This window comes from Anopheles funestus, chromosome 3RL, assembly GCF_943734845.2.
Source record: "Anopheles funestus chromosome 3RL, idAnoFuneDA-416_04, whole genome shotgun sequence".
NCBI classification, from domain to species: domain Eukaryota; kingdom Metazoa; phylum Arthropoda; class Insecta; order Diptera; family Culicidae; genus Anopheles; species Anopheles funestus.
In genome coordinates, this window is record NC_064599.1 from 17,389,251 (window position 1) to 17,406,332 (window position 17,082).

Below are 17,082 nucleotides of genomic sequence, written 5' to 3' on the forward strand. Positions count from 1 at the left end.
TTCTAGCCTGATCTAGTTCGACCGTTCTGTCTCTCTTCGGTAAACCCGCTCCCTGCGCCCTCCCATTCCCCGGGGAGGCATATCGGGGCACGATTTCCACATTTGGTGTTTGCACTTTGGCTCTCGAAGCTTTCGGTTCCCTCTACGGTTTCTGATGGACGGAAAAATGATGTTCGGTTGTTTGGTTTTCTGTTTCTCTTCCACGTTCCCTTTTCTTTGGCTCGTTCTATCGTTTTCGTTCGGGATGGTGGCATTCCACCAGCTCCCACTCCATTGTTTGTTCATTGTTGCATCTGGTGGAGTATATTTTCCACCCGCGAGAAAGTGAAACGGGAAGAATGTTACTATGCGGCACGAGTCGCGCCAGTGCCAGTGCAGAAAGTAAAAACGGCATTGATAATGTGGCTGGGAAAATGTTTCCTACAGCTTGAGGAGGAATTTTTGGGTTATAGTTACATAGATTTTTTAAAAGTAATATTAACACTGCAGGGTTTACGCAGTTGTTGTTTCACTGTCTTTTTTTTCGCAATGGATCTTATAAATTTACCGATAAACTGTGAGTTATCAATTATTTCATGGTGTTAATCAAAAATTTTAGAACCATATTTTTGTGCTTCTTCTTCTTGGCTTAACGATTTTTAAGGCCATGTCGACCATTTCTGGTTTATTAGACTTATTTTTGACTCGTAGCGGGATTGTCAGTTCTTGATATTTTGTGCTAACTCACACGAACTTAATCTCCTAATATAACAAATCATAACGCTGAAATCCACGCCACCCTTGAATGGTTCCTAAGTATTTTTTTAAAGTTTTATAAACTTTTATTTCTTCAATTATTTTACTAATTAATTTATCCCAATCATAGAAAAGCAAAGCAAAAATAAACAAAACTTACTGATTTAATAAAAGAGTAAACCATAAACATTCAACAAATCATTAAATCTAGTACACAAAGTTCAATGTTAATTGCAAACCGTAAAAATGAAAGTTTATAAAGATCACTTTCCAATAAAAGAAGCGAGAAACAACACGAAACAACCTCTTACATAAATAATCAATTGATTGCCTACTTTCAATCATGCAACACTCAATTAGAATGGATTTACGAAGATCAGCTCGTGCTGTTGCCAGCAACGAAAAAAAAAACTGAAGGTGCATCAAATGTATTATTACAGGTACCTACCTGCAGCAAGTTGGCATTGATTTCTCCTTCAAGTAATCCGCATTGTGCATACACACTTAGCAGACGGATCTTGTTCATCTCTTCACCAAAAAGAACAAGGTGCCCCTCAACATTTGATCGCAGAATCGTTGATCAGGTTGGACACAAACAAGAACAAAAACGCCAAACCTGACCAAGCAGGCAATAATGCTTTTTATTTGTTCCCGCCTGCACAGCAAAAAACGCTAGTGTCATTCGAAACCCCACGCAGTTAGTTTGCCGTGTGTGTTTGAGGACGCGATCTAACACCTCCAACCAGCTTGAACAATCTCACACCGGACAGAGTGAAACAATTTATTAGTCTCTAAGGTAGGTTTTGCTTTGCAACAACCCTTACCTCGTCAGCTCGGTTTAAGCGTGCGTCTAGACACTCAAGCAGCAGGTCCCGAAGCAGCTCAGAAACCGTCAGAACTACGGTTGCGTTGTTTCGCTTGGCCTGTGCCTACCATACCCCTTGCACCGGTTGGGCACGATCGTTAGAGATTCGGAGCGTGAGGAAATTCCTCTGCCCGAAGGTCGTTTGAAATGTCATTAGATATGGCTTTGGAGCGGATCAAGCGCTGGATCGTTTGGAACGCTGTTGAGTTTTAGAAACCGATCGCTGGTCCTACGCTCTGTCTGTGGGTTGAAAGAGAAGGTGCTGCCAGTTTGGAACTGCAATCGCGAACCAATCGCAATTGGTTGCGACTCGTTGGAAATGGAATGGTTTGTAATAAAATGTACGCTTTTGGGTGGGAAGTTGTTCATCCCACGGCTTTTTTTTTTGGAGACTGTAGGCTTTGGGATCAGAATCTTGCTACGAGTTGTTCTGGTATTTTATGCAACAGATGGTCACTCTGCGTGAAGAATTTTGAACAGGAAATCACGACTTTTTCGATTCAGTTGAAATGGATTTTTTGGTGTGCGTGTACGAATACTAATCGAATCAAATGTACAAAGCGAGTGTTTTACACATGTACAAAGAACACAAAAATAGAATAGAAAAAAAAGCACAAGAACATGAAACACTTCCATAACCAGTGTGGATTAATGTTTCCTCTTTAAGAACCTGTATTGAATGGTAGAAAAACCCCAATCATTGACTAGTCAACAATAACCTGTTTCAGACAATCGTTTGGAAGGTACACAATCACTCGATCGTCTCAATCGTCAAAGTGCAACAAGATTTATGCATTATGTCGATGGTGATGATGAGTGCAACGAGTTCGTTAAAGTGTTTCTTGCTGGCACAGCAAAGATCATTAGTATGTATTTACTTTTGCTAATAGCATTCTTGAAAGCCTAGAACAACAAGTTCTTGGGGGTTTTAACAGTACCTCATTTACATACTATTTCCATTATCGAAACTTACCGCAACAGTACATTGAACGCTCCAAATAAATTAGGGCCACTAGCATGTTCACCAGCTTCATCCATCGGAAACACTTCATTAATCTAAATGCTTCCCGTGCTTGTTGTTGTAATCGGACTCTAGGCAGGGTCAGTGAAAAGCACGTAGAACAAATGATTCCTATCAAACCGATCAACACCCTCACGCGCCACAAAACCACTCAGCACAAAGTTTGATAGATGAAAAGAAAATGAGTTCACAAGCTGTGGGTGCGATGACGCGTAAGCCCTCGCTTTAGGGCACAAATATTAACATGCACACACACACGCATAGACGTGCAAGGCGACAAGATTAATGCTCCGGGTGTAGTTATGCAAAAACATAAACCCCGAGAGAAACGAGTCGATCAGCGGCATAACTGCTTAATCATGAGCCACTTCATCGTGCTACAGCAAACAAATACACACACGGGGGGAAACTGAGTGTTCACAGGGTTGTGTATGTCGAGTTTTTAGCTTAGTTTTTCCTTCATGCCATTGCCCATTGGCATCGCTTGTCTTCCGCTAAAATCACTCATTGCGCTTAGTGGGTTTTTGGGATGATGTTCGCTGAAACGATGGTGGAACGTTTGTGCTCGAGAGCATAAATCATCGTCTCATTATTATTAGCACGAACGACCCAGTCAATGGGAAGCGATTGCGTCAGTGTGTGATAGTGCTAAGTGTTACCGAATCACAAAGTTGATTTTAATTATGTGGAGCTGGTGGGTGATGTATTGTTTTTGGGTGGTGTGCGTTCCCAACTGCAATTAGTTTAATTGTGACGGTTACGTCAGTTTAACTATTAGATTTAATTGTCTGTTTCAATGTCTATGTACATAATTTAAAAGAGTTAAAATTATGTTTTATTTTATGGAATAATTATTCTAAACAATTCAATTTGTGAATATGCTTTATTAAATTTTTAATTGAAATATATTTGAGTAATTATGGGTAATTTGAAGTCTATAAAGGCGTTTTATTATTTTCGAGTTCTTTACCAAAAAAAAAAAAATCGAGTATGCCCCGGATAATCCAAAGGACAAAGAGGAAATGCTTTGTGAAAACTGTAACCAATTCTAGCTTTTTTATGTTGACTATACGGCTAAAGCCGTATTCATGAAATATAAATAACTTTTTTTTACTAAAAAGATAAAAATTTCAAATTTAGCCCTAATTCAACGAGAATTCTTATACGCCAAAGATTTTTTTTTCCTTTTTTTTCATTAAATGAAATATGGGAAAAATAATAATTTTTTTCCAAATCAATTTTATGCATTTTGTTTAAGATTTATTTTTCATTTTGAAACAATAACTTCCTTGTTACTAACATTAATAAACTGACTAGGATGTTTAGATTAAAGTCGTACCAGCATTCCACCTCGCTTGTATGTCTTTGATCGATAGAAAAAACAACCCTTCACGATTTGCCGTCTCTTAAAAGGTACATTATAATTAAATCAGGTCCGATTCCACGACGCGCAAACTTGGCAATGACGTGACTGGTACTGGAAGTCTAATTGCAACCCTTAGCCCTAACCCTTGAAAGCTCACATCGACGGCACCCGTTTGCACCTTGCGCACCAACGTACCAAGCCCATTGCGGCGTGAATGGTAAGAAACAACGTGTTGGAAACAGCGCACTGGTGTGCTATATAAATGCGGAAAACCGCCTCATATCGCAATTCCGATTTCAAATGTCGACAGCATTAATCTATACCATAATAACACCTAGCTCGAGCTCGGTGTCGCCGCCATTTGTAATTAGCACGTTTAAATGCACCACCATTGTGTAGTGGGGTTTGCTGCAGTGCAAAAGGATTCTTCCATCTCCGTGAGGCGGGACCAATATTGCAATATGTACTGGGCCACAAACGAAACCAACGATCCCAAAACACTTAGACGTACACGGTGGACTGGTTTTAATTTGAGTGAAAGCTTTCGATTTCGGAATGCGGTCATATTTATCCCTTCATTTCATTTTTTAACCCAACCGTCCAGTGTCAGAACGCTTTGCGGTCAGGCGGCGACTGCAAATGATTGCATCCAATAATGACGTTTCGGGTTCGGTATGAAGGGAACAAAGGGCCATGCGCCGAAAGGCGCCTTCACTATCAAATGCATTGAAATCGAAACGAAAAGCTTGTGTGGCCAACCCGTCTCACACTGGGCCCGTTCGTTGGAACTGCAGTGGAGGAGAGATTAAATAAAAATAAAACTAGAAAACAACCTTTCAATTAGATGCATGTAATTGAGGCTGAAATGTGTCAACGATCGTGCTCCTAATCTCGGTAACATCTTGATTGATCGAGCTTTCCATTATAGAGCGTTTGTCTAGCATATCGGAAGAAAGGGTTGTGGTCCACCTCAATATTTTGAAAGGCCAACTAAAGTTGAAGGGCCGCTTTTTATTTCGGACCCCCTTTTTTTTGGTCAGGATAAGCAGGGCTGTGACAAGTTATTTAAAGTTAAACTTCTCCATTACCTTCTGTAGCTTTCATCATCCACATCACCGTTGTCCGATTCAGGGAACCGATCAAAATGGATACTTCAAATGATGAAATAGTTTATGTAAGTGTTCCGCGTTCTGATAAACATCATCACGATTTTTTATTTTGTTATTTCAATCCGCCCTTTACAATAACCTTCAACCGGAATGGTCCATGGACGAGAGTTTTTACTTGACATTTATTGGTAACATTTCTTTCACCTTTTAACGATCGTGCTTGGAACGCTGGGAAGGTGATTTTCGTGGAAAAGAATTGATTTCATTTTCGTTGTGGTCGTTTTGGGTAAGGTCTTATCGATGAAGAATTTTATAGAAAAAGAATTAATCAAATTATACGGATACACATTTAGCTAATGTTTCCCTTTGCTTCACCTTTATATTTATATCAAAATCATCACATCATCCACATTTGTTTATGTTTTATTTACACTATCAATACATTGAATACAAACTCCATTCGCATTACGAAAAAATAAATAAATCATCTTACGTACGTACTTAATCGTGCCAACATTTAATCGCTCCATTTAAAGCACAAGGCGCCACTGCACGGGTCATATTTTTAGAGACGCCTTTTAGGCTAATCGTTTTCCCCCGATTTTACTTCACTAACCAGAGCATCACTGAAACAAAAAAAAACCATTTCTGCTTCCTCGGCTTAACTTTTGCACAGTTTCAATTTCACCAGCCAAAAAGCCTCGAAAAGCGAAACTGACAAGCAGAACTAAATGAAACACACATCGGCAGGTTCTGTTTCTGCCTTTCGGATGATATGCTTTGTGTGGGTAAGGGTTTCGCTACAGGGAAGAAATCAGCACAATGATTGATGGTGTCACGCAAAACCCGAAAAACCTCGTCCGTTGCGCAGCATCATATCTGCTAATCTCGTCTCGAATAATTAAGCGTTTACTCGCACTGGCTAAGGGATTTAAGGGAATAGTGCCGAGCCGGCATATGAAGTCTGCATGATGGCGGGAGAGCACGATATTGAATAATGCATGTACCGAAAGCTGATGGAAAATAATCACTATAATGGGCTTTTGTGCTGCCATTTTCTCCTTTTGCTGTATGTTTTCTCTCTCTCTCTCTTTCCACATTCCCCCTGTTACGGCGATTTGCGAAACGGCAAGTAAGCGATAGAAAAATCGTTTCAACATCAAACTAGCCTGTCACTTGTACGTTATTAAACATGTAAATGTTTTTGAAGCGCTCTACATAACACACATGAAGTGCAGCTTCAGTTAAGCTTTATTGTGCAATGTGTAATAGCTACACAATGGCATGGTAAGTCCGAACTTTGACAGAATCGAACGACAAGATTTTTCAATCAAAACCCATGAGCTTGATGCGAGAGTACAAATCGCCACTGTGAAGGGCCATCGTTCAATCGGTAACCAATCGGTAGTAAAAACGATCTTGAACATAACATCAGTCCAAACAGAGATCGCTTTCCCTTCGTCCACACGTGGCCTTCGCTTGGTCAAGTATTACAAGGACTCACCTGAACTGATTGGCACCGGACACAGACACGATACAGCCACATCGGCGGATACGGATGGGATTGATCACTAAAAAAATGTAAACGTTCATTTCAATAGCCAAGTCATGGACTTCTTTTTTACCTTAATCGAACGGAAGGGTAACGTTGTAAAGTAAGCAAAAACCCACCCACAACGGTATGACCTCTGGGTTTCCCTTAACACAAACATACCGAATATAGCAATGCTGCATTTGACATGTCATGCAAGGTAACGTACATTGCCTAAAAAGCAACCAAAAAAAATGGTACATTTCGGAACAATACGTTCCGATGGCGTTTCGATTCTGTACTCTCCGACAGATGAAAGGAAAAACACAATCCCTTCACTAACTGATATGTGTCCACCGGGTTCGAACCATATTTTGGAAGTAAAAGGTAAAATCAACCTTCCACACCTTAACAGTTCTAGCTCCAAAAACGGGCACCAACAAAATCCGGCAAGCTGGATAGTAAAACACGCAATACGCTTCTGAGGTTGAAAAGCTATAAAAGGTAAACGATGTTGTACGGGGCTGAAATAAAATAAACGTACGATAGCGTTGCTATAACACTCCTCCTGTCTTTATGACCGGATCTGACCAGTTGACCCGTTACGTCGAGTGTTATTGATAGGCATGTTAGGTGATTCATGGATGTTTTGTCATAATTTTATAGCAAGCAAATGAAAATATCTTTCAAGGGGGATTTTTCTTCTTTATGAGATCCGGTTGAAGGTTATTGGGCATTTTTCAATAATTTAGTTTGTACAAGCTTTTTAGTTTATTTTTTTGGAAGATAATTTTTTTATGTATTTTTTTTTAATTCGAATAGTATTATTTATCTTGCTTTGAAAATCGCTTTTCTATTGTTTATTTGTTTGTTATTTTTTGCGAAAATGATAAATTATTTGCAAAAATTACTGTGACAAAACCATAATTAAGTCATAATTTACGTGTTTAGCAAAGTATGTGTGATTCTCTTCTGTTATTTTTTTATAAAATCAACTTTGTCTGGTTAAAGCAAAACAAAACGGAAGGTTAATGTAATCGTACAACCTTCCATCAAACCACCATCTTGCTACGAAAGTTTTATATCATCCCCGACAGCTCATGCTGTCTTCCAATGCATCTTAAGACGTGTCTGTTCTGATCGCGCCATTTTATCAAGTTCAAGGAAAATCGTTCGCGATTTAAACCCACTCCAGGTTGCAATCGGAACTCTCGCAAACTACCCCGCAGGGCGTGAAAATCGACCATCCATCAATCGAGTTGATCCCGAACAAACAGCACACCACCACCACCAACCTACCCAATACGTTGAAGGTCACAAATTCCGAACCGTATACGACCACACGACCCCACCCTTCGGGCGCTCTGTGTTTGGTGGTTTATGTTTGCAGATTACTGTTGAATCAAAGCCACACGAATCGATCGCCATTGGCCTCCAAAAACGGGGTGATAGGGTGATAAGAGGGAAGCGGGCGGAGAGGGTTTCGTAGAGAGGATTGAAAGAAAATATGCCCCTTGCGTGGTGTACAGCAGTTCGCCATGATTCTTCACGGTCTGTTCAAAAGGAAGTAACAACCCGACACACGCACACACACACACAATAATTCGTCCACGAAACGTTGTCCATTGTCCAGCGGACGGATTCAGTTCATGAGCACGGTCGATGGGTCCAATCGTGGGTCGTGTCATGATGTTCGTACGGTTGGAGAAATAAGAAATCCACTTGGAACATAAATCCAAAGCCTAAACCTACCCCATAAAACATTGGGGCCACCCAAACGCTTGCGAATGGGTGGTGCCCGGGTCATTGCGATGGATTCTATCCAGACGATTGCATGCCAATTGTTTGACCCTGGCTGTTGGCGACACAAGGCTGAAGGATGCAGGATGAGTGATTTTTTGGATCATCACTCTCGTCCGTTAGGGTGGGTTTTTCGTGCTCCATTTCCGAGCAATCGAAACTAATGCGCTTTCGGTTGAAAGCAGTCACGGAGGGATACGATGGTTCGAGCGCATAGTGCGCAGGGAAAGGTTTCAATGTAATACTATAGAATTTATTTGGTTTGGTTCAATGGAACCACAATGGAGTAATCAGAACCATCGGATCGATCGGACCCGGGGATAGTTGTTTGGTTGTACACAAAATGAATAAATATATTGTCCCAAATACGATGATAAGTTAATGCAGAAGTTTTTAAGGTGGGTTTATGTTTTTAAATTTTATTTTTGAATTAAAAAAAAATCTACCTTTAGTTTTTTTTTAATTTCAATGTGTACATTTCGTGAACAAAAATTTGTGCAGCAAAATCATGTTTCTGCTCGTTTTATCATCCCAAAAAAATTAATAGAAATATAAAACATAAAAGTAAAATCTTTATTGCAAAATTTCCAGTAACCAACGAGTCTATTATGTCTGATTGTAATCAGCTTCCCGACGTGATAAAAATCCTGTTCCTTATCAATCCTCACTTGATAAACTTCTCCGGCTTTCACAATTCAATATCAAATGAATGTCCCACTAAAAGCTGCTCTAGCGCTTTTCCATCACCCAACCAGTAGCATTATCGGTCACTTCCGGGAATTCTGGGTGCCACGAACAGAAAGGAAACCGGAAACCAACCACCCCCACCAACCACAGATTGGGGATTGTGACTTCATTGAGGCGAACCGTGAGAAGGAAAAGAAAATTGAACGTGCCCTGGCAAATTGAGGATATGTTGCACATGGGAACGCACCACATTCAGGACATAGGTCCGGCTAACCTGCCACCGCCACCCTTAATGCCAACACTGTCTACCCACAGTTAAATAATAAAAACCGAGCAAACTCTGTACGGCCCATATGATGGCGAATGATATATGGTACCACCATAAACATTTTATGAACCATGTACCGCGATCGCTATCGATGTATGCGGGGGAGGTAGTGGCTATTTTATTGGTTTACTTATGTTGGTTTGCCTTTTGATTTTTTTTTTCGCCATTCCGTCGAACTGCACTTACTTGCGCATTTTCTTCCTCGATTGTGTTTGTTTCCGTGCCGGAGTTTTAGCTGGTCGACGTTAAAGGCAAGGATGAAATTTGGTCAGTTTTAGTGTAGAGTTTCGATTACGAGGATGTACTAGCATCTTGATTTGTGATAGCGGTTTCTTGATGATGGCATGCGACAATGAATTTGGAGTACAATGTGTCGAAGGAAATAATCATTACGCGAGAGAAAATGTTTTCATTTATACGATTTTTTACGATAAATGGATACGATGTTGGCTGATTGTTTAGTTATAATTTCCGTGTGGAAACTGTCGTTGGAGCATGAAATGAAGTAATAGTTGCCACCGTTTCGATAATCAAAATCAATTCGGTGTTCACAATAATTTTGGGATTTATTTGCTTGTTTTAAAGGTCTTTTTAAATAAATATTTAAATGCTACAACTTTAAATTTACGACAAAAAATTGCAAAAAATTTCAAAACTGTTAAAATTTTTCCATAAAAACTTTAATTTCACAAAAATAAAACATAAAAATAGCGGAAATCCCATGTTTCACATTTTCGTGATAGACTGATTGCCTTACGATAATGAACGCCAAAAACCGGTGTGACGTAAGCCATCCTAAATGCTTCAAACGCCATGACTTGCACGCCATCATACGGGTCTCCCCATCATTCTTCACTTGCGTGAAGATCAACCAGACAAAAAGCGTACAAATCTTATGTAAACATAAATGACGTGCATTCTTCTTCGATTCCTTCACTTTCCATCCATGCTGTCGGAAAGAAACACCTCACAGTTCCAAACGTAACGATACAGAGCTGACTGTTAGAAATGTTGCTTATCTTTCCATACTGCTTCTACTACTCTTTCCAGTTCACTCCACACCTAACAGGCAACACACAGGCCTCCATTCATACATCGCGTTATGTGTGGAATCTGAAGCCGTTCCTGAAGCCGCATTAATCGTGAGATACATTAGAAACCGGGACAGGCAGAGGGCACAAAGGAAGTATACACACTACTGGTAAGGTTAATTCTGATACATTCCGTCTCTGTATGAGCATAAATTATTCTCCCAACCGGCATCATTACAATCAAAAGAGGATGATCACAGCACTGGAGTCTGAATGGAAGAATTCGTAGTCTATTAACCAAAGGCTCGGGCTGATGGAGGTATTGTGATGACATGATGAAGCCTCTGATTAACAACTTCCCAATAGGTATTTGATGTGTATGTGTTTGATTCAAGCTTTAAGGGCTCTTTAAGGTGAAATAGATTGTTGAGGATTAGTTAAAATCACACTCAAAATCTTCGCGTCTTTAAGCTGTTTCAGTGTGACATTTATTACCGGAAAGCTTTGACATGTCTAGCACCTAGAATAGTTGTCAAATTGTCACGCCGAATTGGACGTATACAAAGAATTCATAAAGAATATACCAACATCCTGACGAGGTGATTCTTATTTACTTTACCGCGTGATGGATGGTTTCTAAAATGTAGAAAGAACATACAATAAATTCTGAACGACAGAAGTTAATAGCCAGTACTTAGTGTAACTGCTTCTTCCCTCTTCTATCAGCATTATGTGTGACAGTTTATTTTACAGAGTTCTTAGAACAGTGCCGAAGAGCGTCAAACAGATCAGATGCAAACGATCACGATGCGATGTAAATTGATTGATGCTACTCGCTGTGACACATTCAGTCACTTTTGCCGCACTTTAAACTTCTTTTTACGACAAAAATAAACCTTCATCGCTTACCAACGATCAATAGTTTGCAACCGAAGTACGCCGCTCATTAATCATTGCATCTGTCTTGTTGAAGCGCATATCTGATTTCTTCCGCTGAGTCTGAAAATGGAACTGACCCAGAGCGGAGAAACCCGAAAAGAACTTTTTTTTCTTCCCTTTTCTCACTTACTGACTACTGGTATGCAGCGTTCGGAACTGCAACTCACGTCTCATTCATCTGATCGATACGAAAAAGAAAAGAAGGCCAAATCGCCGACTACTTCGTGGAATGTCAACTATTTCCCATGCATCGATTCCATCATTATTACCACGTGTGGCTGGAGAAGCTTTCATGCTGGAAGGTAAACGTTAACGACCAATTATGCCGGTTTGCAAGCCCTCCGTACCTGATTCCATCATTGTCCAAAAAGGCAGAAGGTTACAGAGGGCCAAAAAACCTGCCTGCAGACAAGACAGATGGGGATGGTACATTTACCTACGCCTACTCCACATTGGTACTTAAAACTTAAAGCTCTTAAGGGAATGGACGCCACCCGGGTACAAGAGGATGAAATATTCAATTCTTTGGCGAAATAAAAAAATCGCCCCCAAACCAACCGTAAGATGCACGACTCCACTTCGGTATTGATACCATCGTTATGCTAATTAATGAAGCTATTAGGTGATTGTATCGCTAATCGATCTTTAATTTGTTTTGGAACGCGTTTCATCCCGCTCACACATTTCGTGCACTTTCCTCCCTCTCTCTCTCTCTCTGTCTCTTTTACTTTTAAGGTTCTGTGAGTTTTAATTGACAGTTAATTTGGTAATTTAAACATCCATCCGCCGGACGATGGTTTTTGAAGAAAGTTTTAAAAAAATACTCCCACCGTAACGTGGGAGAAGTGAAAGAAGACGGAGAGAAAGACAAACTGAAAAACTTCATACTTAAATGCCGTACCATTTATTGCACTTTTAAGTTCATCCACTTTCAATGCTTCTCGATGGGTAATTTAAACGAAGGGAATGAAGCACCACGGCCCAGTGTTAAAGGTTAAGGACGGGTGAAAAATTGTTTCGATTTTTTTTTTCCTCGAAACCCACAACACACTACGAAATTTTAAAGGTTTGTGCGGAAAGGTCAAACTTATACGCTGGAATAAGGCGTAAGGAATTTCTCCCATAAAACTAAACTTCCGTAACGCTTTCCATCGGCCAAACGCTACTTTACATCTGATTAATGAAATTTGACATTCCGTGAACTTTGGAAAAGAATTCATATGTATGACCAGTGTGTGTGTGTGTTTTTTTTTTCTTTTCGTTTCGGCTATTCGGAAAAAAAGAAACAACAATAACCATAATAATAAATTGGTTGCCCACTATTGCTGCATTTCCTTCTGGCCTACATTCCGCCACCTGTTGTTGTTTGTGGCGTACGCATGAATACGACCTTCCAAACATACATTAATATGGTAATCGTCTCTTTATTAATGTACAAAAAAACCGCTTAAGCTAGTAAAGCTGAACAAACATTATAGATTTTGCCTCCAACTTCATACCATCATACATACATCGCCAAGCCTAGAAGTTAGAAGCATCCTTATCTCACGGCGGAACTGATTTTCAAGACCCATTAAGATAGCTCACAAACAATCGGAAAACGCAAATTAGTTTTATGCCTCCCCGAACCGTACCGGACCAATCTGGTGCTTTTGTGTCATAATTCAGTTCAGCTACCATATTTCACATGCAATCATTATGTATACAACTATTTCGATTCCTCCCCCTGGTGCCCCGGGTTGCTAGTCGTTTCAGGTTCATCTGGCTTATGATTTGTGATTTGCATAATAATGGGAACGGTTTAGGAATTCATTCAGCCGCTGTGAATGTTGATTGGAGGCTCGTAGGCCCTAATGCTTGCACGAGCGTGTTAATCTGTATGGTTCATTTTGTGAATATAGTCGTTTACGGAAGAATAATTTAGAATTTCGAGTTTTTGGAAATGAGATTGTTAACCACTTTTTGAGGATGAAAGGAAGACATTAAATTAAAATATTATATCAATTTCAAGGATATTTTCAAACAATTTTTTTTTGTGAAACTTCCTGCAAAACTGGAACTTTAAGGAACTTCCTGCAAAATTAGCTTCACTTTGTTAGTTTTAAAATTAAAAAAAAACAAAGATAAGAAATAGCTAACAAACACAATGCACAATTTAATCTTCCAAATCAAACAAACAGAACAAAAAAATCAAGAACATGATTTTTAAAAGATACTTTGCAGAGTATGTGTGTCCTTTTGTTAGACAAACTGATAGACCACATCGGGATAACAATCACATCTAGATAATCTGTTCTACTCGGTGTCAATAATCAGATCTTGTCGGTTTCTACCATTTCTATCAGAAGCTAATTCAATGGACCTTTAAAAAAACAGCAACAACAATCCCAGTTTAGTGCATTGAGCTTTTAAGATTGCTTTAAACATTAAACAAAACACAAAACTCCAACCATTTCCATCCTACTCTCCACAATAGTTTGCCTGGGAACTGCACCAAACCCATTTCGCATCATCGTAAAAACCGAAAGGGAACTGAACCAGTGGTGAAGCAAAAAGTGAAATTAGAAAAAAAACGAACAAGAACCACTATAAGCCTCGATATAATCGATATTTTATTGGAAGTCTGGAATCGTGACTATCTTGTTGCCTGTCTGGGTGCTACCAACATTCGGAAGCCTAAACCCATCTAAATCGAACCAACAACAGCCGTTTCCAGCCCCGAAGTGGTCGGTGCAAGAGAATGAACTAACCGCGCGACCGATCGTTTGAAGGGCGAAAAATCGAGACAAAAAATGAGGTTAAAAACAATCTCCGCCCGGATCGTAATACAAGAATCCGTTCGCTAATTAACGGTGCATCGGCATCAAGATGCAGCTTCGTTCGTACCCACTGCAAAGCCGCGGAGCAAACGAACGAACGATTTCCTTTATGATTTTACGTTCAGGGTTCGCTGTGCTTTTCTTCCATTGAAGCTTTTCTGGCATGGGAATCGCCGGCCGCAAAACAACCACCTGTAAGTTATGCCTTTTGAGAAGCCTTTTTGTTTATAAGGTTGGGGATTTTTTTTGCTGTGTTTTACCTGCTGAATCTTTCAAACCTGGTTCTTGCAAGGGAACACAACAAAAAAAAACAATTTAAATCATCGAATAGCTCGCGATTAAGCATAATACGCCACAAACAAAAAATAAACAGTGGAACGGAACGTTCGCTTGTTAGTTCCATTGCTCAAGTGTGTCAGTTACGTTTCGATACAGCACCGTTATGATTTAGTACGAAGCTCTCTCGAACTATATTGTTCACTCGTTTAAAGCAAAAACTAAACCATAAAAGCTGCCAAAACAGAAGACGTTTACCTGTTTATGGCCCTATTTTTCTATCGCCCTTTTGCACTCAGTTTTTTTTATGGTTCACACAAATGAGGCCTCCAGCTGTGGTTTTTATTTATCCACCAAGATGAACATTTAAATTAGCCCGTTTGAAAGATACGAACGATTTATTCCTCGGTAAAGGCGTCAAGTTTGAAGCATTGGTGTGCAGTAGCGCCAAAAGCGCTTATTTCTTCCAACGTTTCTTTTCCTCCATTCTTGCTTCGCTTTCAACGCCGTCTATACACATTTAATGCTTTCATCTTCCGACAGTGTAAACCTTAAAAAAAACTAAAAAGAAAAATACCATATCAGCCACCGTAGGAAATGTTAGGAGGGTGAGTAGCAACACCAAAATGCAGCATTTATTTTTGTTGCCCGCGGAATTTATTCTAATTAAATCGTTAGCCATGCGTCGGTCGGCAATTCCGCTGTCGTTGAGTTTGAAAAGCGTACACGCACATGAGCTCTTCGGAAGAAGAAAAAACAAAGATCAAGCATTAACTTCTCCCTCACGCAACCATTAGCTGGAAGGAAGGTAAGTCAATTTTAAGAACGTTAATTGAAACAAGCCAGTTGGATTAAGCATTGGGGTTGAAGTGCTGTGCTGCCATTCGCTTAATGTAGAGCAACAATGAAAAAAGCATCCCTCCGGATACGTGGATTAACGTCTACCGTAAGGAGACTAAAACTGGAATCCAGCTGTTAATGGAACTACACCCTTTTTGCATCCGTGTGTCCTTATTCCCCCCTCCCGCCGGGAGGATGACTTTTCCTAATGTCGCCATCATGGTTCGCCGATGAGAAACGCTCGCCACCGCCGTGCGCCTCACCTATTAAGCCGATTTCAAATTAAAACCACAGGCTACCGTTGTGACGTTTGATTAGCGAAGTAAAAAAAATATAGCTTCTTTGCTATTAACGACTGCGGTGGCATTCGACAGAATTATTCTTTGGGTGGTCTCTGGCTTAAGCAAAAACATAGGCCAAAAACGTACCCCAACTGACCAGCATCGTAAACTTCCGCTTTATGAGTTGCGGAGATGAGAGTGGACTCATTTATGCTGTTGGATTATGGCCTTTGATCGGTTGTGGCGAGTCATGGCTGTAAGTATAACGCGCTCAACAAACTAAATCTTCGAGACAAATATGAAAAAAAAACACGAGAAAAAACACGAAGCGGATTAACTTCTGTTTGGCCTGTTTTCTGCTTTGAGAAAGATTTGTAAAGAGAAGGAAACGAAGACATCGCTTCAAAAGGCCTTTCAAACCTCGGACGGTCATTTCTTTCGGAATTCGGTAAGTAATTATTAATAACGCGTAAATGAACGTTTAGCGTAACAATGAGCTATTAGGATTCGTGTGAGAGAAAAATGCCTCCACTGGAATCGAATGTAAGTGATTAGCGACATAAGGCTCTGCACCGTTATGGCACGCAACAGCATCAGTTTCTTTCATTAATCATATTCCAACAAAGCACAACAAAGAAAGTACCGCTAAGTCACATACTCGTGAACCAAGTGAAAATGGGTTTTCAATTTCAAATAGCTCACGTATTGTAAGGCGAATGGAAAGGAACGCATGGTGAAGAAGAAAACACATATTTTCACACGCGCCAATACAAATTGAAACATGGAACTTCAAAGGTGCTTTGTAGATGAACAAACATTGTAAGCTCTGTTTAAAAGCTTTATTCATTCAAAATAGCTCCTTGTATGTTTTTTTTTAAATTAGACAATTAAATTTACAGAAGAAACATGAGTTTCTTTTGCATTGTGGCTATAGAAACTATTTTTGTTTTTGTGCCACTGTTCAGTTGTATTTTGCATTTTTTTAAATGTCAATAATCAAATAAAATAATGTAGAATACAAAAATACAAAATTTGTTACAATTTTTCAAATTATACTGCTCAGAAATTAAATATTATAATATAATATTTAAATAAAAAATATGTAAAAGAAGCCATAAAAACTTCCGTTGAGACAAATATTGCATTCTATTATTATGATATAACTTACACGCCTGATATGGATTAATTTTCTATGTAATGATATGCCATTCAAGATTTTCTTGGTAACAAAACTCGTTTACAAATACTATATTTAAGCTGAGGGCGTGAAAACTCATGTCGCCTGTCCGTGTGATCCCTTCTAATAAACATATAAATTCTCACCCCAAAATCATACCCATGTTTAACCACGCTCAGGTAGGTTGCCTAATTGACCCCTTTTCTAGCTGGTCATTCATGTCACAAAACGACTTTTGAAAAATGACACAAAATCGAAAAGGCACACACACACACAA

General features: G+C 39.6%; 1 protein-coding gene across 1 annotated transcript in view; it reads left to right on the forward strand.

Moving 5' to 3' along the window:
* The window catches only part of LOC125768018 (uncharacterized), a 103,009-nt gene that overhangs the window by 11,276 nt on the left and 74,651 nt on the right, over nucleotides 1-17,082 (forward strand). The window contains exon 3 of the mRNA XM_049435125.1: nucleotides 10,493-10,643. The gene's annotated coding sequence lies outside the window, so the exon portion shown is untranslated. The remainder of the gene's footprint in view (nucleotides 1-10,492; nucleotides 10,644-17,082) is intronic.